Source organism: Sus scrofa, chromosome 9 (genome assembly GCF_054392235.1).
Source record: "Sus scrofa isolate SSC_HxYL_T2T_F1_AM1 chromosome 9, Sscrofa_HxYL_maternal_Yorkshire_Landrace_v2.0, whole genome shotgun sequence".
Taxonomy (NCBI): domain Eukaryota; kingdom Metazoa; phylum Chordata; class Mammalia; order Artiodactyla; family Suidae; genus Sus; species Sus scrofa.
In genome coordinates, this window is record NC_139391.1 from 79,047,773 (window position 1) to 79,072,231 (window position 24,459).

Sequence of the window (24,459 nt, forward strand, 5' to 3'; positions counted from 1 at the left end):
TATACAATTAAACATTACTCAGCCATAAAAAAAAAGAATGAAATAACGTCATTTGCAGTAACATGGATGGAACTAGACATCATACTACGTGAGGTAATTCAGAAAGAGAAAGACAAATATCATATGATATCACTTAAATGTGTAATCTATGTTGTACATCTATGCAATGGAATATTACTCAGCCATTAAAAAGAGTGAAATAATGCCATTTGTAGCAACATGGATGGACCTAGAAATTATCATACTAAGTGAAGTTAGACTGTGAAAGACAAATATCATGGTATCTCTTACATGCAGAATCTAAGAAAAGGACACAAATGAACTTATTTTCAGAAGATAAAAAGAAAACAAATTTAGGGTTACAAAAGGGCACAAATGGGGGCAGAGGGATGGACTGGGGGTCTGGGATTATCATATCCACACTGAGTTATATAGAATGGCCAATGGGAACTGCTGTATAGGAGAGAACTCTACCCTTTATTCTGTGATATTCTATATGGAAGAAGAATCTGAAAGAGAATGGATGTATGTATATGTATCACTGAATCACTTTGTGTACAGTATAAATTAACAGAACATTATAAATCAGCTATATTTCAAAAAAATTCTTAAAAGTGAAAAATAAAATATGACACAAATATGACACTGTTTCCTGTTACATAATGGAAAAAGACTCACAGACATAGAAAACAAATTTATGGTTGCAAAAGAGGAAAGGTGTGGGGAAGTGAGGGATAAATTAGGAGTCTATATTAGCAGATATAAATTACCATATATAAAACAGGTAAATAACAAGGTCCTACTGTATAGTACAGGGAATTATATTCAATATGCTGTAATAAACCATAATGGAAAAGAATATATAAAAAAGTATATATATATATATGTATATATATATATGTATGCATAACTGAATCACTTTGCTGTACATTATAAACTAACAAAACACTATAAATCAACTATATTTCAAATAAAAACGTAACTAAAATAAGGTGGCATTTCATTCAGCATCTTCTTCTGTCATTGTTCGCTGTTGTCGAGAACATTTTAAAAGCAACATCTACCAGTTGAGAAGGATTCATTCCAAACACATCATCTAATTTTTACAACTTTCTTCTGAAAGTTATCTGAGTCACTTTGTCCAAAAAAGGTCAAATTTACCATTTCCTTACTTTCAAGTGCCCCTGGATCTGCATCAGTATAACTTGCATAGGCCTGAGAGACCATCACCAAAAATTCAGAAGAGCCTTCATTTGGTTTTTGCTGAATTTCTTGACTTTTTTTTCATACTCTTTTGCTTTTGTACCTCTTTTCAAAGCCCTGCCAAGATGCATTGACGGTAGAGCTTTATTAAGGGCATTCCTCCTTGATGGGGTCCTGATTTGTTTAAACTGTGGGTACTGCCAAATGGGCTTCAGCTGTATTATTTGGCCCTGTTAGCTGGAGCTGGTACACTTCTTCCCTGGCCTATCAATGACCATTTTCCTTTCATCTCTTGTAAGCATATCCTCCCTATAAGGAGGGCTGTGATCTTTAATTCAGTAAGTCTGAGGTGAAGAAAGGATTATGCATCCAGAGAAACCCAGCTAGATGGCCATTTGCATGAACGCCTGCCACAGGATATGGGCACAAAGGAAATTGCCCTGCTCCAGAAGTGGCTACAGGTTCAACTTGAGTGCCTTATTAGGTCTAAAATGACAATATCTAAGTCTTTGTGCCCCAGGAGCTAACACAGGTCTTTCTAATTAATTCTTAAAAGCCGGGGTTAGACCACTTCTTGATTCCCAGTGTCAGGAATTGGGGCTGGGTAGAAACAGGAAGTGGTGGATGTAATGACTAGAGTAGCCGGGTGGAGGCTGAAGCAACATACCCTCACCCTCATTCCTTTTCATCCTGTGTGATAGATTTCCCTTGGTTTCTTTTATCTTAATGTGACACCTGTCTTTTTTCCACCCTCATGTCATAGCACAAATGCTTGCACATAGAGGCACATAGAGGATTTCATCATTCTTCCCTTCCTCACAAGATGGCTATAGAGCCATTCAAAGACCACAGTAAAACCATAAATAGCAAGTGATCAAATCAAACCATTAAAAGGATGCCCTTTTCTCTTGGCATCAACTAAGTGGGCTTAATTCTGGGAAGGGGCTTTGGGTGATTTGTAGGAACCAAGAGGAAACTTTCTCTTCTCCTGGGACTGTCCAACTTGCAGGCAAGTGAAGACAGGTTGTTGTTGTTCCTCTCCTCCATTTAACATCAGACTGTTAACAGAGAAATGGTACCAAGACAAAAAGAAATGAAGAAACCAAAGAACAAACAAAAAACTCTAAATAGACCCTTAAAGTTTGGTCTTGAGGTTTTACATATCCCAAAAACAATCAACTCAACCCCAATGCAATGTGACCCCTTGGAGAGCTGTTGCACCCAGACCAGTGGCACAGGAGACCAAAAATGATATACTTAACAGAGTAAGGGTGATAATATATGGTGCACAGGGTCCCAAGATAATCCTGCCTATGTGGAGATCCTATCAGGTACTGTGGCCACACATTCTTACAATAAAGTATCTTCTCCTCAGACATGGATTCACAGCTGTAATCAAATCACTTATCCAAAATGCACTTCAGGGAGTTCCTGTTGTGGTGCAGTGGAAATGAATCCGACTACTATCCATGAAGGTGTGGGTTTGATCCCTGACTTCACTCAGTGGGTCGGGGATCCAACATTGCTGTGGTGTAGGTCACAGACGTGGCTTGGATTCTGCCGCTGAGGCTGTGGCATAGGCTGGCAGCTGCATCAGAAGTAAGAGAGGCTACAATTCTATTGTCTGCAAAAAGGACACCACACCAAAAACCTATAGCCTAATCGACCCTGGCTTGGGAACTTCCATATGCCTCAGATGCAGCCCTAAAAAGCAAAACAAAACAAAAACGAAAACACAAAAGCAAGAAACACTCAGAGGACTTTAGAAAGTTAAAACATTCCCCATTTTTTAAAGACAGAAATATCAAACAAAACACAAACGGCACACATAAATGCCCAAAGAAACAAAGGAACCAATTTACAGATGGGGTAAAAGTCCAGGAACTATTTCCCGTCTTCAGCAGTCACCTCACTCAAATACAAAACAAACTGACTTATTCCCGAGGAAAAAGCTCCAAAGAGAGGAATGAGTTTCTGGCTAAACGCACTATAGTGACTTACCCAACTGTATTGAGCCCATCATTTCCTAGATGACCATTCTGTGCTCCAACTGCCAAGCCCTGGGGCAATCAGTCCCACCTCAGGGGAATCTTGAAGGGAAGCTTCTCAAGACAAGGGGTCCGGGAAGCTACTAGGGTCTTACCTGAAAATTCCCTGAGGCCAGCTGACCACCAGCAGCACGGATCCTAGCTGATTTTGTCAAAATTTGTCAAAGTCCAAGCTCATACTGCTCACCACACAACAGGCCAATAAATCAAGAGATGAGTTGTTGGGACAAGGAATAGTGACTTTATTTGGAAAGCCAGCAGAGTGAGAAGATGGTGGGCTAGCGCCCCAAAGAACCATCTTCCCTGAGTTAGAAATCAGGCTTCTTTTGCTCTAAAAGGGGAGGGGTTAAAGGCCTAGTTCCCGCCTTACTCCAGAAACCACATGTTAATTTCTTCCTGCAGCCATTCACAGGTGGACCTGATCAGGGTGTTTGAGCTAAACAAAGGCATTTTAGCTTAATTCTCATTACCTGGGTGGCAGGGTTCCCAGAGATGGGCCATTACATAAAATTTAAGTTTATAGGCAACATCCCATTAGTGATTAACTTGTAATAGAAAGCAAGTCTCTTCCTTATCAAGATGAGAAAAGACCTATGAAAGAAAAAGCCAAAGATAAAGCCAGAATTGTTCCATTCCGTTATATAAAAATTTAAAACAAATATACCAAAAGATATTAACAGAAAAAATAAAAGCCAGAACATTTTAGAATATGGCTATTTGATGAAAGTTTAATATCCTGAGTATATACAGAGCTCTTGGAGTTTTGAAAAACCAAGATATTTTTCAAATTTCAGTTGATTCCTAATTAATTCTATACAGAAGATCACTTCATGCAGATACCTTGATGTACATTATGCAAATAATGTAACTTGGAAGAACATCAGGAAATCACAGTACTCAAAGCTCAGCTTTCTATGGATGTTTTTTGGGAATCAGGGGAGGGGAGGATTAATTTTAATGGCCCCTATGTTTGGTTATGCCTTCTTTACACATTTTCCACACTAATATTAATTAAGACTAGGTTATACTGAGCAGAAATTTGGAACCTAAGTGGCCCATCTGTCTCAGAGTGCATATTCAATTTTATTTTTCTAAAGAGAAACTTGGCCAAGCTCTAGAGTACTCCCTCAGAAACTCAGGATTATTAGACATCTAAATTTTCCCAAAAGATATCGCTCCTACACTTACTCAGTGTCCTCTATTGTCTTACTACTTTTTCCCCCTAGATCTCGGGAATAGAACTCCAGGTGTAGGATATCCAGTTCTGAACTCCCAGATACCTAACATCTATCAGCCATGGGTTTGGCTGGGGCAAATAGTATTCAGAAAGGAATATTAAGAATTTGTTTTTTACCACTTCCTCAGACCCTTTAAAATGTACCTCAGAATTAAGTCAGGCAAGCACGCAGAAAAGACCACCTGTGCAATATCTCTTTCTATACCCCTAGGATTTCCCTTTGGTTTGGAGCCTTTGATCAGCATTGCTGAACACTCTACAAAACTGCCTCATGAAAGTTATCATGTCAGCTGTGAGAATGTTGTTGATTAGGTAACACAATAGCCTCTTTATGTGGACTCTCAAGAGTTATTTCATTCTGGGAATTCCTGTCGTGGTGCAGTGGTTAACGAATCCGACTAGGAACCATGAGGTTGCGGGTTCGGTCCCTGCCCTTGCTCAGCGGGTTGAGGGTCCAGCGTTACCGTGAGCTGTGGTGTAGGTTGCAGACACGGTTCGGATCCTGCGTTGCTGTGGCTCTGGCGTAGGCCGGTGGCAACAGCTCCGATTCAACCCCTAGCCTGGGAACCTCCATATGCCGCGGGAGCGGCCCAAGAAATAGCAAAAAGACAAAAAATAAATAAATAAATAAAAATAAAAATAAATAAATGAAAAGAGTTATTTCATTCTGGCCTTAGCATTGGATATCTGTGCTTCTCCTGAACAGTTAGTTCATTTGCTGCTATCGTATGGACACTGTGGGCTGGGTTTTCAAATTTGCTACTAAAAAACAAGAGCTAAATTTGTGCTCCATTAGGGCACTTTGGTCTTTGTTATTCTACGTTAGCCTCATTCTTGGCCCCCTTTTCTTTCTCATCTACTTCAAATGATGTTATCTGGCTGTATTTTGTCTAACTTTATAAATCATCTTACATCCTTTTCTGGAACAAGGCAGTGTGGTGGTCATAAGTGTTTCTTCAGACCACATCATCAAGGATAGCAACAGAGGCATACCTGGAGTAGCTCATAAAATGCCCCAAGAGCAAACGTTCAAGTTTACAGTTCTCCATTTAACTCTTCAAAACACAAGGCTGAGAGTTTTTCTCACCCCTTTACCTTGTTTCTTCTTTCTCAGCCCATATCGTTTCCTCTCACTTTTTTTTATTTACCAAAAATTCTAGTGGTATCTGTGATCTTCCTTTCCTAACTGCCAGATCTGTTTTCCTTTTGGGGATTACATCTGTGAGGACCAAATGCCTGGCCACAGCCTCCAGATGTTGGTAAACATTTGCCCTTGTAATCTTTTCTGTGGATATTTGCTTCTCTGATGGCAACTGGCTCCAGCAAGTGGCTTCATTTTACACCATAAATCAGATGCTCTCCCTTCACTAGAATGTGGTCTTAATGGTCTTCTTTTCCCTGTATCCCTGAGGATGCTGGAGGATTCAGGAAAATTCTTCTCTTTCCTGTGGCTTTAGTTTTCCTGGCCCTTCAGAAAAATTTGAGATAATGTAACAACCTGATATGATCTTGACTGAAAGGAGAGTCAGGTGTGCCCCATGCTTAACCCCACCGAACAGAGGCCTTGAGAGAAATAGCAGTGCTGCCTTTGGAGGTGTTCTAATCCAGGAATTCCCATTCTGCAATCTACTTCAGAGTAAGCCATGACCCTTGGCAGAGAAGAGACTAACGAAGGAATAGGGGACTTGGAGAAGGTGACTAGACCACTCAAGAGAGGAGATAACACTATTTCCCTCCTTTCTCCCTTTCCCATATATTTTAAAAGGAGACAATGTTAAAAAGGCTTCTTTCATACAAAGGTCAGAAAAGGCCTCTCTGAGGAGATAATATTTAAGCTCTGGAAAACTCATACATAGTTAAAGAATTCTTGAGGTAAGGTGTCTTCTTAAAATGGTTGGGCCAATAGGAGAATCAAGTCATAATTATTCATTTTCAGCTTTCAATTTTGTCTTAATAAAATGCCTATTGATTTCCTCTATCCATATGTAATTAAAAGCTTGCCTTTCTCTTGGTAATCTGTAAGCAGCATTCTTTGTATAATAGGATAATAACCCTTTGTCTAATTTTGCAAATACTTTCCCCAGTACCCATTTGTCTTCTATTTTGACTGCTTCTAATTTTTTACATAAAATGTTCAAGCTCAACATTTATTAGACACTTTAATTACCCTCTTTCCTTCAAACCATGATGCATTTCTGATACCTGTGAAAGGGAGGGGAAAGGAGAGACATTTGGGTAAGGGGAGCTTCAGAGTGCATGAAACCTTGAGAAAGTCTCCACCAGCCATTGAGGAACCCTGAAGCAAAGATCACCCATTCAGAGGAGTCCTGCATCAGAGAGGAATTACTTGGCTAAAAAATCCCCATCATGCTCATTGTGGGTGGGGGGCAGACCAGGGAGATTAAGATCTCAGCCTGAAAAATGAGGCAGTTGCAGAGGTGCCATATCCATAGACTGTGTGCTCTGACTTTCTTCACAATGGATTCTCCTGAAGGGAGAGATGAACAGGGAGATAGGCACCTTCATAGCCACCACAATTCACCCCTGGTGTTGTACACGAATCCACACTCCCGTATTTTCAGGGGATTTGTCCTCCATGATTTCCATGGGCCACTTTTATAAAGATAAATTTTCAAAAGAGGGTTAATAGGCCAAACTATAGTCCTTGTGTCTGAAATTAGCCTTTGGTCCACAACTCCAATTGCCTTCATCTCCCTCCTCCACTACCAGTTCCAAATCCATTTTGCTCTTAGCCACACAGCTCTTGGTGGCTCATCTGGAGTTTTGATCCAAAGGCTCCTTCTGGAAGGGTGTGAGCTCTTGGTAATCACACTCTTATTAGGCTGGGGTTGATGCATTATTAGTTCATTCACAGTTATGGTAGGATCAGGGAATACTGAGTAAAACCCAACCTACCTGAGTTCCACACACATTCTTTCTACCCTCCATCATGCGAAAGCAGCCCTACCTCTAATGCTGATCAGGATCCTTTGTCCCTTCCAAAATATTGACTCCTTTTCTCACATGCTGTTTCACACAGTGGGTTTCTGAGGGGAGATCTGAGAGCACCTCCATGGCCACCACACAGAATAATAAGAGAAATAGTCACACTCAACAGTAATAAAGAAATCCAGAAAATTACAACGAAATTCATGGGCTACATCAAAGGACTGGATGAAAAAACTGGGAAAAGAGTCTCACATACAGGAGGGTTCATAACTTAGTGAACACAGAATTCTACATAAGCAAGGGCTGCACTGGTGGCATATGGAAGTTCGCAGGCTAGGGGTTGAATCAGAGCTACAACTGCCAGCCTATGCCACAGCCACAGCCACAGCCACAGCAATGTGGAATCCGAGCTGCATCTGTGACCTACATCACAGCTCACGGCAATGCCAGATCCTTAACCCACTGAGTGAGGCCAGGGATCAAACCCACATCCCCATGGGTCCTAGTGGGGTTTGTTAACCACTGAGCCATGAAGGGAACTCCCACAACTTAATTTTGATTTAATCTCTGATACTGAAAGAATAGCTTAAACACAGACACTAAAGAAGAAAGCAAAATGCATAGGATCGTGATACTCATTTTTAAAAAAGAAGTATTTCTCTTGGTTAAAGGAAGTGCCATAAGTAAATTAAAAGGCAAATTGAAAAGATGTTTTTAAGATAACTACAACTACTTTTAATATCCTTATATCAAAAACTTACAATTTTATTTTTTTAAAACAAGATTTTCTCCAACATATGGCTGGTTTATGGTTTATAATTCCATGCAGTACATCACTCCATTTCATTACTTGGACTCCATTACATAAATAGTTTAACTTGGAGGGTACACCAGGAAGCAATAGTGCTCAAACCTGGTCATTCTATGGGAGCTTTATTGAGTTTTTCTTTTTCCTTTTCCTTTTTTTTTTTTTTTTTTGTTTTTTTTTTTAATGTGCTGCACTGGGCTTTTAGTTACACCTTCCTTAAACATTTCACAGAATGAAATTATTGAGTCTGTGCTATATGGAGCAGAAACATGGGCCCTCAATGGCCCATCTGTTTGTGATTAAAGGCAAATTCCAAGTTTGCTCCTAAGGAGCATCTTGGCCCGATTTTTACTCCCCCCATGGCTCATCCCTGTGTGGCCCAATGATGGTTTAAATTTTCACTCTGAATCAACCAAGCAGCATAGCTGTGTGCCAAATATTTCCAGAGAGATTTTACAGTTTCCTATTTATTCTGTTGACTATAATTTTTAGTCTTACAACTTCCACCCTGTTTTATAGTATTACTCTTTATTGTTGTGATTTATTTTTCTCTGTTCTAACATATTGCAGTCATCAGTTTGTTTGTTTGTTTGTTTTCTTTTCTACTGATTTAAACCTTTGGTACCTTGCTTCTACCAGACCAGTCATTATCTTTAATTCTTTCCTTGGAGTTCTAATTTTATCTGAGTGCGGACATGTATAAGGAACAAGCATACTATTGGAACAAAAATTAAAATTGACCATCACTTCCCGCCTGAAGCATGTGTACACTTCATTTCTGGCAAGGTGCTAGCTTTGAAAATACCAATGGAGTTAAAAGGGGTGGTTAGAAAGAAGACACCAGAAGATCGGTAAGCTTCTCTCTCAGCATTCTGGTCATCTTTAAAATACCAGGGGAGATGTGTGGTGATAACAGAAATAGGAATGTTACTGGCACTGGCTGTGCCCTCTAGCTTTTTCTTTCAAGTTCAACTTCCTTTATTATTTATTTTCATTAATTTATTTTTGAATACACAATATAGTTGGATGGCTCAAAAATAAAAAAATATTAAAAGTAAAGTTTTATTTTCCCTCCACAGTCCCTTTCTTATCTGCCTAATTCTAATGACTTCTACTTTCCCACTTTGACTAGATTTTTGAGATATTCTTATAAAGCTCTTTATACATCACAAGGATATATATACTCTCATTTCTTTAAAGCATATGTACTATATTATCCAGGTTTCTGTACTTTTTTTTTTTTTTGTCTTTTTGCCTTTTCTAGGGCTGCTCCCATGGCACATGGAGGTTCCCAGGCTAGAGGCTCAATCAAAGCTGTGGCCACCAGCCTACGCCAGAGCCACAGCAACACGGGATCCAAGCCGCATCTGCAACCTACACCACAGCTCACGGCAATGCCAGATCCTTAACCCACTGAGCAAGGCCAGGGATCAAACCCGCAACTTCATGGTTCCTAGTTGGATTTGTTAACCACTGAGCCATGACAGGAACTCCTGTACTTTTTTTTTTTTTCACTTAGCAAAATTCCTTGGAGATATTTCCCTATCAATATATAGTTTTCCCATTCCTGGCTACCACTGCATAGGGTTATATTGCATCTTGTCATATATTTAAAAGCAATTAATATTTCCATTTCTGTGAATAATTTGCCACTATACAGAACTAAATAAGCCACTATACAGAACTAAAAGAAAAAAAAAACTATTGTAAAAGTGATGAAAAACAAAAGGGATAGCAAAAGGATAAATATGAAGTTGTTAAAAAAGGACCTCAAAATCATAAAATGTGGGGGGAGAAAGTGAGAAAATCTAGATTATTTTTTTCTAGAATGTGTTTGAGCCTATATAACTATCAGGTTAAAGCAAGCAGATATAAGAAGGGGTTAACATACTTGAAAAACAGGGCAACCACAAATCAAAACCAAAGCATACATACACAAAAACTAAAAAGAAGACACAAGCATAAAATAAAAGGAAATCATCCAACCAAAATAAGAAAGGAACAAAAGAGAAACATAGAATCAACTGGAAAACAAGGTTTAAATTGTCAATAAATACAAATTTATCGATAATTACCATAAGCATCAATGGACCAAAAGATATAGAGTGGCAGACTGGACTAAAAAAAAAACAAGAGCCTGCAATACTTGCCTGCAAGAGACTCACCTTAGGGCAAAGGACTCATATAAATTGCAAGTGAGGGGATGGAAAAAGGTATTTGATGCAAGAGAAAAAGGCAGGAAGGCAGAAGTTGCAATACTCATATCAGACAAAATAGACTTTAAAATGAAGGCCATAAAAAAAGACAATGAAGGACACTATTTAATGATAAAAGGATCTATTCAAGAAGAAGATATGACACTTGTCAATATATATGAATCTTTGGGAATCAGAGAGAATTATGATAGGCAGAATCCTAAGATAACTCCCAATATTCATACTTCTGGTAAAACTATACACCCTGTATAATCCCCTCTCATCGAGTATAGAAGGGACTAAGAAATAGGGTGTGATTAGGTTACTAATCAGTTGACTTTGAGGGTTTTTTTAAAAAAGAGATTATCCCCAAGTCTAGCCTAACCAAGTGAGCTCTAAAAGAATGATTGAGCCTTTCCTAAAGGGAGGATTCAAAATGAGAGTCCCCTGCTGATCTTAAGAAAGAAAATACCACTGTTGTGAACAACTATGTATGGGGCTATACGGCAAGGAACTGAGAGCAACATCTAGGTGGTGAGAGCAGTCTCCAGCCTACAGCCACCGAGAGGGCAGGATTTCAGTACTATAATCACCAGGAGTTGAATTCTTCCAAAAATCAGTGAACTTGGAAGGGCACCCTGCAACTTAAATGAGATCGTAACCCAACCCAATGCCTTGAGTTCAGCCTGGTGAGACCTTGAGTGGAGGACTCACCTAATTCATACCCAGACTCTTGACGCATGGAAACTGTGAGGTAGCTTGTATGTGTTGTTCTAAGATGCTAAGTATGTGATAATTTCTATGCAGCAGCTGAAAACAAATCAATGACTGTTATACGTCTCCAATGCTAAAAGTATCTATTGTATTTATCAAGTCTCTGTCTCACCAGTCCATGTGGAACTGTAGGAGTGAGGTAGATACTCACAGTTTAATGTATGTCTCCATACAAGAGGGGGCCACACCCAAGGTGAAGCATCTGAATCTCCTGGAGATCATAAATCTTGTATTTTCAGTCTGTTGCCATGTTTTGATGAGAATTTGGAGTCTTGAAAGGGGTTTAAGTGTATTCTGCATGTGGAAGGAACATAAATAAACAGGGCCAGTGATCAGACTAAGGTAGACTGATTGCATTAATGGTCCCAGTTAATAGCTGCTGCCGTATTTAGTATGCCCTGTAATCTTATAGTCTCTCCTACTCTGATTTATGGCTCAGTCAGTTTAGTTGGATTTACCAAAGATATTTTAGCAAGTGTGTAACAAAGGTGGCTTGAAAGAAGATATACATTTTCTTATAACTTTTTGTGTTTATGCCATGCTACAAGAACATGCCCATGCCAGCCCAATTAAATGAAACAAACTTGAAGGAAACCAAGTTTTCCCACCACACCAATTGAGACAGTAGTTAGGCAACGTAACTACACATGAGGAAATTTAGCTGAGGTGAGGAAAAAACTTCTAATCAAACCCAGCCTAAATAGTTGATCCAAGGTGAGCTTTAAAAATGCTCATCATTTTGGGGGGTAATTTGTTACACAGAAGAATTGTAACTATAGATAAATGACACATCAAGAAGTAAGCTACTTAGCATAATATAGTTGAATGACACATCTTCCACTGCATTTAAAAATTTTTTGGCACTTGGCATTTCATACAAAATAGACTATTTCTCACAAAATAGGCTTGTGAGTCACTCTGATGCAGAATTAGTAGACATGAGAGATCCAAGCTCTTTTAAGAAAGACCTCACATGCCTAATTCATGATTTTCAGCTGTCAAGATATAGGACCAAAACCACTGTTATGTCTTATTAGAAATTCCATGTACAGTCAATAAAGAATTTGTCTGTTTCAATGACCCTGACTATTTGGCTCAGCCTGGAGGCTGTTGATCTCAACATTCAGATCCTGGAACACAGAAAGGAAGCAATTTTAACTATTCATTTTAATTTTTCAATACTTTTCAGAGATAAGGAATCACTGCAGATAAATTAGGCCATAACTCTATTTACTTATGAAATGTGTTTGTTCTTCTTTAGGTTTGTCTAAGATAGCTCTGTGTTACACATTCACCTGAAAAAAGAACCCTGAACTTCATTATCTATATCCATGACAGAACCTTTGGACACTTTGTACTGATATAGACATGAACACGCATTAGTATACATATCTAGTTAACGTTTTACTATCTGCTGTAGCCAATAAAATTTGTTTCAGAGGCTTACCACAAATTTATATACACAAAAATTTGGCAAATGGCACAGAAAATTCCTGAGATGGCACATCTACCCTGCTCTTGCCCTAGTAAGAGTTGGCCTTTGTCACTAGAAAAAAAATCAAAACTAAACTCTTGGTTTTATCCTTAATATATATTCTTTGCTCAGCCTTCTCAAACTCAGTAAAATAGATCAAAAATATACCCAGGAAGCAAGGCCATGCTCTGGAAATTATTTTCATTCCTCCTTTCCCCACATTTCCAAATAATCAGCAGATCCTGTCAATTCTATGTATAAAATATTTCTCGAAGACAAATAGTTCTATCCATTTTTTCTTCCTCATCTTACTCTCAAAAGTTGCTCTTCTTTCCTCTGCATTAACTCCTTTCCCTTCTATCAATTCTTAATATTTTAATTAGAGTGCTATTTTTAAGAATTTTTATTTTGAGATAATTTCAGACTTGTAAAACATTTTAAATATATAGCACAACTATTACCCTATACTCACACTTACCAAATGTTAACATTTTATCATACTTGATTTTTTATTTCTATCTGTATATCTATCCATTTCTCTATCTATACAATTTATTTTCTAAAACAGCTGATAATTTCAGCTCAGCATCATACACCTGCATTTGATTGTAGTGTCTCTTTAGTCATTTTAAATCTGGAGTTCCTTGGTCCAGCTTCATAAGCTTCATATTTTTGAACAATAAGGCCAGTAATTTTGTATAACGTCTCTCAGTTTGCTTTTATCAGATATTTCTTCTTGTTTAGATTTGAGACATGATTTTAGGCAGGAACATCACAGTATTGGTGGTTCTTTCTGATGCATCATATCAAGAGGCATGTGGTATCAACTTGTTCCATTACTGGTGATGGAAACTTTGATTGTTTGGTGAAAGTAGTGTTTTCCAGGTTTCTGCACAATAAAGTTACTGTTTTTCCCTATGTATTTATTATAATATGTAGATCAAAGCAGGACATTGAAGAGGCATTTACACACCCATGTTCACCGCTCCATTATTTACAATAGCCAAGAGGTAGAAGCAACCCAAATGTTTATCAGTGGATGAATGGATAAAGAAAATGTGATACACAAAAATAAACTCAAAATGGATTAAAGACCTAAATATAAAACTAAATACTATGAAACTCTTAGAGGGAAAACATAGGCAGAATACTCTTTGACATAAATTGTAGAAATATCTTTTTTGATCCACATCCTATGAAAATAAAAACAAAAATAAACAAAACAGACCTAATTAAACTTAAAAATTTTTGCACAGCAAAGGAAACCATAAAAAAAATGGAAAGACAACCCTCAGAATGGGAGAAAATATTTGCAAATAAAGCAAATGACAAGGGATTAATCTTCAAAATACACAAACCTTTCATAAAGCTTTACACCAAAAAAAACAAAGAACCCAATTAAAAAAGGGTCAGAAGATCTAAACAAACATTTCTCCACAGAACATATGAAGATGGCCAAAAAGCACATGAAAAGATGCTCAACATCACTAATTATTAGAGAAATGTAAATCAAAACTGCAATGAGGTATCTCCTCACACCAGTCAGAATGGCCATCATCAAAAAGTCTACAAACAAAAATGCTGAGGAGGGTGTGGAGAAAAAGGAACATTCCTACACTGTTGGTGAGAATATGAATTGGTGCAACTACTATGCAGAACAGTATGGAGGTTCCTCAAAAAACTAAAAATATAACTACCATATCATACAGCAATCTCACTCCTGGACAGCTATCCAGAGAAAACCATAATTTGAAAATATCCACCCCAATGTTCACTGCAGCATTATTTACAATAGCCTAGGCATGGAAGCAACCTAATGTCCATCAACAGAGGAACAGATAAAGAAGATGTGGTACATATACACACTGGAATATTACTCAGCCACAAAGAACATGAAATAATGCCATTTCCAGCAACATGGATGGACCTAGAAATTATCATACTAAGTGAAGTGAGACAGAGAAAGACATCTATCATATGAGATCACTAATATATGGATTCTTAAAAAAAAAGATACAAAAGAACTTACAAAATAGAAACAGACTCAAAGATTTTGACACCAAATTTATGGTTATCAAAGGTGAAACATGGGGAGAATGATAAATTAGGGTGTTGAGACTGACATATATACAATACTATATATAAAATAGGTAACAAGGACCTATAGTATAGCACAGGGAAATCTACTTAATACTCTATAATAACCTATATGGGAAAATAATCTGAAAATGAATGGATATATGTTTATGTATAACTGATTTACTTTGCTTTACACCTGAAACTAACACAACTTTATAAGCCAATTATACTCCAATAAAATAAAATTTTAAAAATGAAAATGTGATACAGTTATACAATGAAATATGCCACCTTAAAAAAGGAAGGAAATCCTGTCATATGCTACAACATGGATGACTGAAAGAAGCCAGTCATAAAAGAACAGATACTGCATGATTCTACTTCATATGCAGTAACTAAAGTAGTCAAAAATCACAGAAAGTAGAAAGGTGGTTGCTAAGGACTGGGATAAGTGGGAAGAGAAATTAGTGTTTAATGAGTATACAGTTTCAATTTTGCAAGATGAAAGTTCTAGAGATCTGTTGCACAACAATGTGAATACAGTGTACTTAACTGTACACTTTAAAATGGTTAAGATGGTAAATTCAACATTATGTGCGGTTTTTTTACAACAGTAAGAAGAAAAAAAGATGGCCAGAACACTATGTAAAAAACATTCCTTTTTAGTGGTAATCAAAGAAATATTAATTAGAACCAGTATCAGCAATGAATATTACTATTTTTGTCATCTATGCCAACTTGTCTTTGCATAGATTAGGGTGTAAATTGGTGTTACCTTCTTAAAAGCATTTTAGAAATAAATGCATTAAACATGGGCAAATAAGAGGATATGCTGAAGTCCTAGCTCTCTGTAGCTAGGAAGTGAATTTATTTGGAAATAGGGTTGTTGTAGATGCACTAGTTAAGAACTCACACTGAAATAGCGTCTGCCCTTAATGCAATTTGACTGGTGTCCTTATGAGAAGAAGAGCCACAGAGCCACAGACACACAGGGAGAAATGCCATGTGATGACAGAGATGGAAGGCTTCACTGCAATCCAGGGCATGCCAAAGATGGCCAGCAAACCACTGGAAATTAGGAAGAGGTCAGGGAGGATTCTCCCCTAAGGTTATAGAGGGAGCATGGCCCTACTGATATGTTGATTTCAGACTGCTAGCCTCCAGAGCTGTGAGACAATGCATTCTGTTTTAACGCACCCAAAGCATGATACTTTATTACAGCAGCCTTAGGAAACTAATACAGTAATTACTCCCTGCGATGTAATGCACTAACACATTACATAGCAGGGAGATATTTGGAAACTATGTAAATATCCTATTTTACTATAGAGAGATGTGTGTGTTTACATACAGACACCTATACATTTTCTGGCTTTGTTTACTAGGATGACTTAGAAGCAACAACAGCCTAGAATGTTTAGTACCCAGGTGTTGGTTTCTACTTAATTTATGATTCTTGTGTTAAGCAGTTATTTCTATGGTAGCTGCAAAATGATTTTTCTAATTCTCATATTTTCTACATTAGTGGGTATTCTACTGTAAGTAAGCACACATTAATTCATGCATGCATGCATTCATTTACATCAGTATAGATTCAGGGACTCTTATCTATAGTTTATAATACATTAATAATTTTGTTAACCCTATAACCCTATATTTGGCCAGTGTGAGCCCCTTCTAGCCGACGCCTAAATTCTTTTTTTTTTTGTTTTGGTCTTTTTAGGGCCTCACCCGTGGCATATGGAGGTTCCCAGGCTAGGGATCTAATTAGAGCTATAGCTACCAGCCTATGCCACAGCCACGGCAACACAGGATCCAAGCTGCGTCTGCAACCTATACCACAGCTCATGGCAACGCCGGATCCTTAACCCACTGATCGAGGCCGGGGATTGAACCCGCGTCCTCATGGATGCTAGTTGGGTTCATTAACCATTGAGCCACAGTGGGAACTCCCTGAATTCTTTTGATAAACCTCCACTATTCTTTGGGCATTAAAAATTTTACTGGCATAAGAAGATGTTCTGGGTCCATGCTCATGCAATTTCACCTGACAAAATTTTCCAAGTGGGACTGGCATGGGATCATTCTTCCAATTTTATCTCAAACGTGCAGTGTTTTCTCTTAAAATAGAACTATTTTGATCATTTAATCTAAACAGCTCCTTACCCCATCCCTTATTACAACACCCCTTTAACCTTCACAGCCTTTACTTATTGACATTAGATTAATTCACCCAACAAATATTTATTTAGCACCAACTAGTGCTAGACAGTGTACTAGACTTTGTTTATTGTCTTTCATAACACATTATGTCTGTTTTGTTTACCAGGCATAATTCAATGCCCAGAACATAACAGGCTCTAAATAAATATCCACTGAATGCATGGGTGAAATGACCTCATACCAAAGCCAATAAGATATTCTGAGAAGGTTTTGGGGGTGGGAAGGATCAAGGGTATATTATTCTATTAGACCAGTTTTTCTCAATCTTGCCTCATTGTTTTATCACTTAATTTGCTTTAGGCACACACATGGACCCCCTAAATTTAGGTAATAAAAAGAAGCTTTTCATATAAAAGTTATTAAATTTATTGTTTATAAAATTACTCATGTAAGTCCACAATACTTTACTGGAAACTCCTGGGGCCAAGTTTATTTTAATAATCAATTGCTTTAGGATTCTATTAAGTCCAATTAATATAACATTCTATTATGTAACATATTCAATAGGGAAAGGGCAATACTTTGTAATAAATGTCAAGCTTTCTAAAGGAAAACCTCATATCAAGTAGAATTAAACATCTTCATTTTTGTTCAGGTCAAGTTCTACCATTAAATGGACTTTCTATGAAGCCATGATAAAAACTGAGATCTTTGGATCTGTAAATTGCAGATAAAGGACTGACTATGAATTGAAAATCATTTTTTTTCTATAAAAATGCAACGCAATATTTCTTCAAAATTTGTGTATTTGGCTTATTATATCTAGGCAGTTTCTTTCTTGTTTATTTTGTTGTTGCTGCTGTTGTTTTTTATGGCCACACCCACAGCATATGGAAGTTCCCAGACCAGGGACTGAATTTGAGCCACAGCTGTGACCTACGCCACAGCTATGGCAACACCAGAGCCTTTAACCCAGTACTCTGGGCCAGGGACTCAACCTACACCTCTGTGGTAACTCAAGCTGCTGCAGTCAGATTCTTAACCCATTTTGCCACAGTGGGGACTCCTCTTTCTTATTTTTATTTCCACTGAATTAAAAATTCTGACAAATAACGTCACTGGAGATGACAGAACTACTTATTTGCATAAATATGTCCTTCATTTCCATATATAGCTATTAGCCTACAGGCACTGATAGCTTGTTTTGTTCAGTCCACACCTGTGGGACAATGCTTGTGTTTATCACACCATTTCCTCTTCCTGAGTACACAGAAGACTATACTTTCCAGTGCCCATGGCAATTATGTTTGGGTAATATGATATTACCAGCCAATAGAGTACAGATGAAAATGGTAGAAGTCATTTCAAAGCCCATCTCTTAGGAACATCCCACATGACCTTTCAGCTTTAATTTCCTTTTCCATAGAAATTGTGGACATCATGTGCTCCAAATTATATAGCATCCAAGAGGGGGGAAAGCTGACATAATTGCGCTGCACTGTGCTATGAGTGATTATTGTGGTAAGCCACTGTGATCTCAGGGATATATCTGTCACATCAACACAGCTCACAAAATAATTTTTCCCTAAATGAAAATAAATTCTCTCACAGCATCAGATTCCTGAGATAGAGGGGGAAAAAAAAAAAAGGAAGGAAGAAAAAGAAAAAACCATCAAGCATTTCTTCCTTATATAGGAGTCTCATGTATATCACAAGTTGACTTGTAGGCTGTGAATCAATGACTTCATCTCACTTCAGACTGAGATGTCAGCTAATAAGTGCAAGTGATAATAACTCTTTATTGACACTGTATGTCAATAATACTATGTAAAATAGTAGTGTGCCTTGATCAAGGCATTTTGCTAACAGCTTATTCAGCTTTTTCTGAGTTTCTCACCTTAAGTAAGTGTCCACTGCATCTCTGAGCCTCTCTGTCCCAGGCTTTTCTCCAAAGCACCAGGATCTCACCCAATCTACTCACAGCCAGAGCCCACAAGTGCAGGGGAGTTAACGGCCCCTGAAGCAATTCTCACCTACAGACGGTGAGTGAATGAAAGTCTAAGCCTCCTGTCTCTTGGAGGGAAAATTCTGAAGTATATGGTACACAGTTCCCTAAAGGACCCCCAGTAAGACTGAGTTCTACTTTCCAGAATAACAGACAGATCAATGACTTTTCACTGTCTTACTGTCTTTCCCTCTAACCTCTTGACTCTTTCTGCTTCTATACTCTGGTTCCTGGGATAACCTCCCCCCAAAATAACCTGTTTTAAGGGGGAACAAAACTAATTCAATACTTCTGTGGTACTGCTAACTTTCATGAATTTATCTATAAAAGCAATCGATTTCATTCCCAATTGATTTAATAGGGAGAAATTGCATATTATTTGAACATCATGCAAAAACAAACAACAGACTTGTTACTGAGGTCCTAGGGAAGAAATTTCAGATCCAATAAAATCCACTTTTAAGACTGGCACTTTTCTACTTGGGCTTCTTTTACATAAAATCCTCACCCAAAATCATGTATTCTAGTACATGGAGACATATATTCTATATTTGCAATGGGAGCCTTAAACATTCGGTCATGGCATTATTTTGAATTAAAGTATCTGTACCTACTGGTATAGTGTGCTTATTTTTATCACTTTTTTTTCTTCAGTGATCCATTTTTGAATGATTGATCCACATTCATGATTGGGAATGTAAAGCTGCTATAGTCGTCAGTGGGATCCTCTGGAAACCAGATGCTGAAATGAAGATGGAAGTGTAAAGGTTTATTGGGGGCAATAGATAAGAGGAGATGGAAGCAGGATTGGGCAAGGAAAATCTTAAACCCATGATGGCCATCAGACATCTCTGAAAGGAAAGGAGGTGGAGAGGAAGCAGGACTGGGCAAGGAGGTCGTCCAACCACAATGCAAATCTGACAAAGTCACGGCTAACCCAATAGCAAGCTCCAGAGTAAAGATTTCTCGTTAGAGGAGTCCCAGGCCCTAGTACTCAGTCCATGCTCAGTCATGGCTGGAGTGTGCTGCCCAGGAAGAGTGTTCCTCTGCTGAGAGGCAAAGGCAGATCCTAAAGGTGCTAACAACTGGACGCTGTCAGTTAACCACTCTCCTTGCCACTGAATAGTAAATTCTTTCCTGAAAAATGATCCAAGCAGCATGCCGCCATGGCTGCCACAATTTTAGCAAAGATAAACACCAATATGAAAACTCTATGGTAAATTACTTAGGATGAACTTCAGCCTATTAATGGAATGCAAAGTGAGATGATCTAACCACAGAAATTGTTGCAGCCCATGTACAACCTTTGAAAATGTGAGATTTATTAATAAAGTGGTAAGGTTTCAATAAAAATGTAAGTAATATTGCATTTTCATTTTGCAAAATGTGAACAAAATACCATCCCTGTCTTTCTCTGTCCATCAAATTCTGGCAGACACTCACCTTACATAACCTACCCTCTTGCCAGCCATTGATGGAATAACTGTAACAGAATGCAGATGATTCATACTCAGGTGACATACCAGGGACCAGATTTCTCAACAATTTTCATGGCATCAATGACTACCAACACCCAGATAACTTACCATCATATCACCGGTCCAGACCTCTACTCTGAGCCTCAAATTCATGTATCCAATGGTCTACTTCTCTTGGTCTTCTCAAAGGCCCCTCAAGTTCACCATACATACAACTGAATACATACTGTTGTCTTCAATCCCAGTTCTTATCTGGTATTTCTACTACAATGGACAGCGCCACCTTCTGCTCCCTAACCTCCATTAGAATTAGCCCTTTCTAAAAAATGTAATTGTAATGCATACATGTAAGGATAACTTGATCCCCTTGCTGTACAGCAGGGAAAGAAAAAAAAAAAAAAAAGACACACACACACACACACACACACACACACAAAGAATTAGCCCTTTCTTTTCCTTGACACCATTTCCAAAGTATCCAATGTACCAAAAAAAAAAAAAAAAAAAAATGCTGTTTTTCCTCTTCTAAACAGCTCTTGAATCTGTCTTTTCTCTCCATCTCTTCTATCACTAATCAAAGTTATTTCTCCAACTGTGTCTATAATTGCCTCATAACTGGTCTATTCACAGACACTCTGCCCACCTCCTCTACCTTTTCTATTATAGCTGAATTGATTGCATAAAAATGTAAACTATGATCACATCACTCTTTCATTCTTAAAATGCTTTTGACTTCATGCACGGTTTGGTCCCATCTACCTCTTGGGTCTCACCTTTCACCACACTTTCCCAACACCCCCTTGCTATCCTCCATACTCTGGCTGTACTGGACTTTCTGATAGAACCACATACTCATCAGGAAGTCTTCTCCCAAAAGGACTTAGAAATGCTCTTCTGCCTCAAATATTCTTTCTTATTCTACTTCATCTTATCAATTTCTCATCCTTTTGCTATCAGAGCAAGCATCCTTAGGAAAACTTCTCTGACCCTGCTGACCAGATCAAGTATCTCTGTGATAAGCTTTTATAGCACCAATTCTACAGCACCCTCATAGCATTTATCACAATTACAATTTGATATTTATTTGTATAACTAGCTGATTAATGTCTGTATTTCCTACTAGAAAGTAAACTGGATGAGGGCAGAGTCTGTGTTTTGTTTGCTCCACTACAGTGTCCTCAGAACATATAACATGATGTGATACAGATTAACATATTGGGCATATGGTAAATGAGCAGCTAGCAGAGTGCAACATTGGAAATGCCAAAATGTAAATTTGTGAAACTGCTCCATCTTAGAATAATTTTCTTGAAAGTTTTTATCCATCCCCTCAATTGAGTATCATCATGAAAATGGGAAGCAATAGCTAAAATCTTGGTCCATTGATCCTAAAGGTTACACACCCCAACTACATGTTGTATCTGTACTTAAAGTACTCTAAGTACTCTCTTAGCCTCAAAATTTAGCCTTACACTTTTTTTTTTTTTTTTTTTTTTGGTCTTTTTAGGGCCACACCCACAGCATATGGAAGTTCCCAGGCTAGGAGTCTCATCGGAGCTGTAGCCACTGGTCTACACCACAGCCACAGCCACAGCCAAGCCAGATCCAAGCTGCTTCTGCAACCTACACCACAGCCCACAGCAACACCAGATCCTTAACCCACGGAGCGAGACCAAGGATTGAACCTGCAACCTCATGGTTCCTAGTCAGATTCTTTTCCGCTGTGCCATGACAGGAACTCCAGTCTTAACATTTTTACCTAATCTTTTCTATCATCGGTGTAGACCTACAGATGTGAACTATCCCCCCTAAAGAGGCTGCAATTTATTGGGTGGCCATAGCTTGGAGAAAAGAAAAGTCACAAACTCTTAGGGGTTATCTGGAATTTAGAGCTGACTTTTCTTGAGTTCCTGAAAGTGCAGCAACCCCTGCAACTGCTTACCAAAAAAGTGTTTTTTAGGGCAACGGCTTACCAAAAAAGTGTCCTAATTTATGTTCACCAGTGAGACCCCAAACTCCTCATGTAGTCATTTACCTGCTATGAGGGTGCTTAGTTGGGAGAGAAACCCTCAGCATGAGATGGAATTCCCACTTTTTTTTTTTTTTTAACCCATAAAGTAAGGATTATTATGGTAGCAACAACCACTGGGAAAACTCTTTGGCCCTTCTTCCCCAATCAGAAACGAAGTCAGAGGCAAGATCACATTTTAGAGGGAACTGCAAGCCAGTGCTTCTTATCCCCATTCAATTCTTCAGTATGGTCAGTGATTCAATTAATCAATATGTGAAAACTGACACTAACGCCAACCACCTTTTCCAATCCTCACAGTAGTCTCTTTCCTAGCACAGATGAGTAAAGTTCCCAGCCCCTGATCTACAGTTCCTAATTCATAGATTCTGTATTATTTTTTTTTTGTTGCTATTTAGGTCCGCACCTGTGGCATATGGACGTTCCCAGGCTAGGGGTCCAATCTGAGCTACAGCTGCCAGCCTACATCACAGCCATAGCAATGCCAGATCTGAGCCGTGTCTGCAACCTACACCACAGCTCACGGCAATGCTGGATCCTTAACCCACTGAGCAAGGCCAGGGATTGAACCCACGACCTCATGGTTACTGATCGGATTTGTTTCCACTGTGCCACGACGGGAACTTCAATCCTGGATTACTTTGTTCCTGCTCCTTTAACTACCAGAACAGCTTGATTTCACCTGGTAGGAGCAACAGTTTGTTAACTCTCTGCTTTGTGCCCCAGTCTAGTTGTCTGGAGTTGTGGCTACCTTCCCTTCCTCCTCACATGTGACCCTGACCCAATATACTTACAACCTCAAGCGGACTGGTCCAGAAGAACAGCAAGTAGCAATGCCCTAGTTGTCCTGGAAAGGAATATGAGATAAATCTTTAAGAAATCAAAGAAACTACATCCTCTGTTAAGTTCCAGGAAGGAGTGTGGTTGGGAGGGGGAGTCTCAATGTCAAGAACATGACAAAGTTTTCCCCCTAAGTTTTTTCCCTAAGTGGAAGACAAAATTGTTGCACCCAATACTAACAGAGAATCTTCTTAGATTCTGGAATCAGATTTAGAGCACATTTGCGTATCCTCTGATCAACTCATAGGTGACACAGAAATCTGACAGAGAGAAGGTTTTCCAGATAGTCTAGTCTGCAACAAAAGCACCCTGCTAGTTGGTCTGATGGCCACATAGATCCAACACTGTCCAAGATGCATGAGGCTGACCAACATGGTATAAGGAAACTCTGCTAAGCTTTGAAAGTCGTATTACCACAGGGGAGCCTGGGGTTTGGGAGCTAATTCCTGTCACCCTCAGCAGGTAACTATTCTCTTTTAAAGTAACAACTCCTGGTGTGCTTCTAAAACCAAATATCTGATTATAGATTCAGGTTAAGTATGCAGTCTAGGTGGCCATTCATGAACTGAGGATCATCAGATCCACAATCTAAAGAGCCCAAAACACACCAAGAAGTGGTATATAAATGAATAAATTTTAAGTCTCAGAGAGTTATGCCTCCTGCTTGGTTTTTGCTCTTCAGAATTGCTTTGGCAATTCTGGATCTTTTGTGGTTCCATAGAAATTTCTGGATTGTTTGTTCCAGTTCTGTGAAAAATGTCATGGGTAATTTGATAGGAATTGCATTGAATCTGTAGATTGCTTTGGGTAGTATGGCCATATTTACAATATTAATTTTTCCAACCCAGGAGCATGGAATATCATTCCATTTCTTTACATCTTCTTTAATTTCTTTGATTAATGTTTTATAGTTCTCGTCATGTAAGTCTTTTACCTCCTTGGTCAGGTGTATTCCCAGGTATTTGATTTTTTGGGGTGCAATTTTAAACGGTATTATATTTTTGTATTCCTGTTCTAACATTTTATTGTTAGTATATAGAAATGAGACTGATTTCTGAATGTTAATCTTATATACAAACAACTTATACAACTCAACAGCAAAGATGCCAACAACCCAATTGAAAATGGGCAAAAGACCTGAATAGACATTTCTCCAAGGAAGATATACAGATGACAA

At 38.4% G+C, this 24,459-nt stretch overlaps 1 long non-coding RNA gene across 4 annotated transcripts in view; it reads right to left on the bottom strand.

The window, feature by feature from the left end:
* The window catches only part of LOC106504956 (uncharacterized), a 57,164-nt gene extending 33,872 nt beyond the window's left edge, over positions 1-23,292 (bottom strand). Inside the window, exons 1-2 of one of the 4 annotated variants that reach the window (XR_014815847.1) lie at positions 23,237-23,292; positions 11,366-11,508 (exon numbers count right to left, since the gene is read on the bottom strand). This is a non-coding gene — a long non-coding RNA (uncharacterized LOC106504956). Of the gene's footprint in view, positions 1-3,721; positions 3,843-11,365; positions 11,509-19,549; positions 19,678-23,236 lie in introns of those variants that run through there. The other 3 variants (XR_014815848.1, XR_001298948.3, XR_014815849.1) reach the window with 3 other exon arrangements.
* Between the last annotated feature and the right edge of the window lie 1,167 nt (positions 23,293-24,459).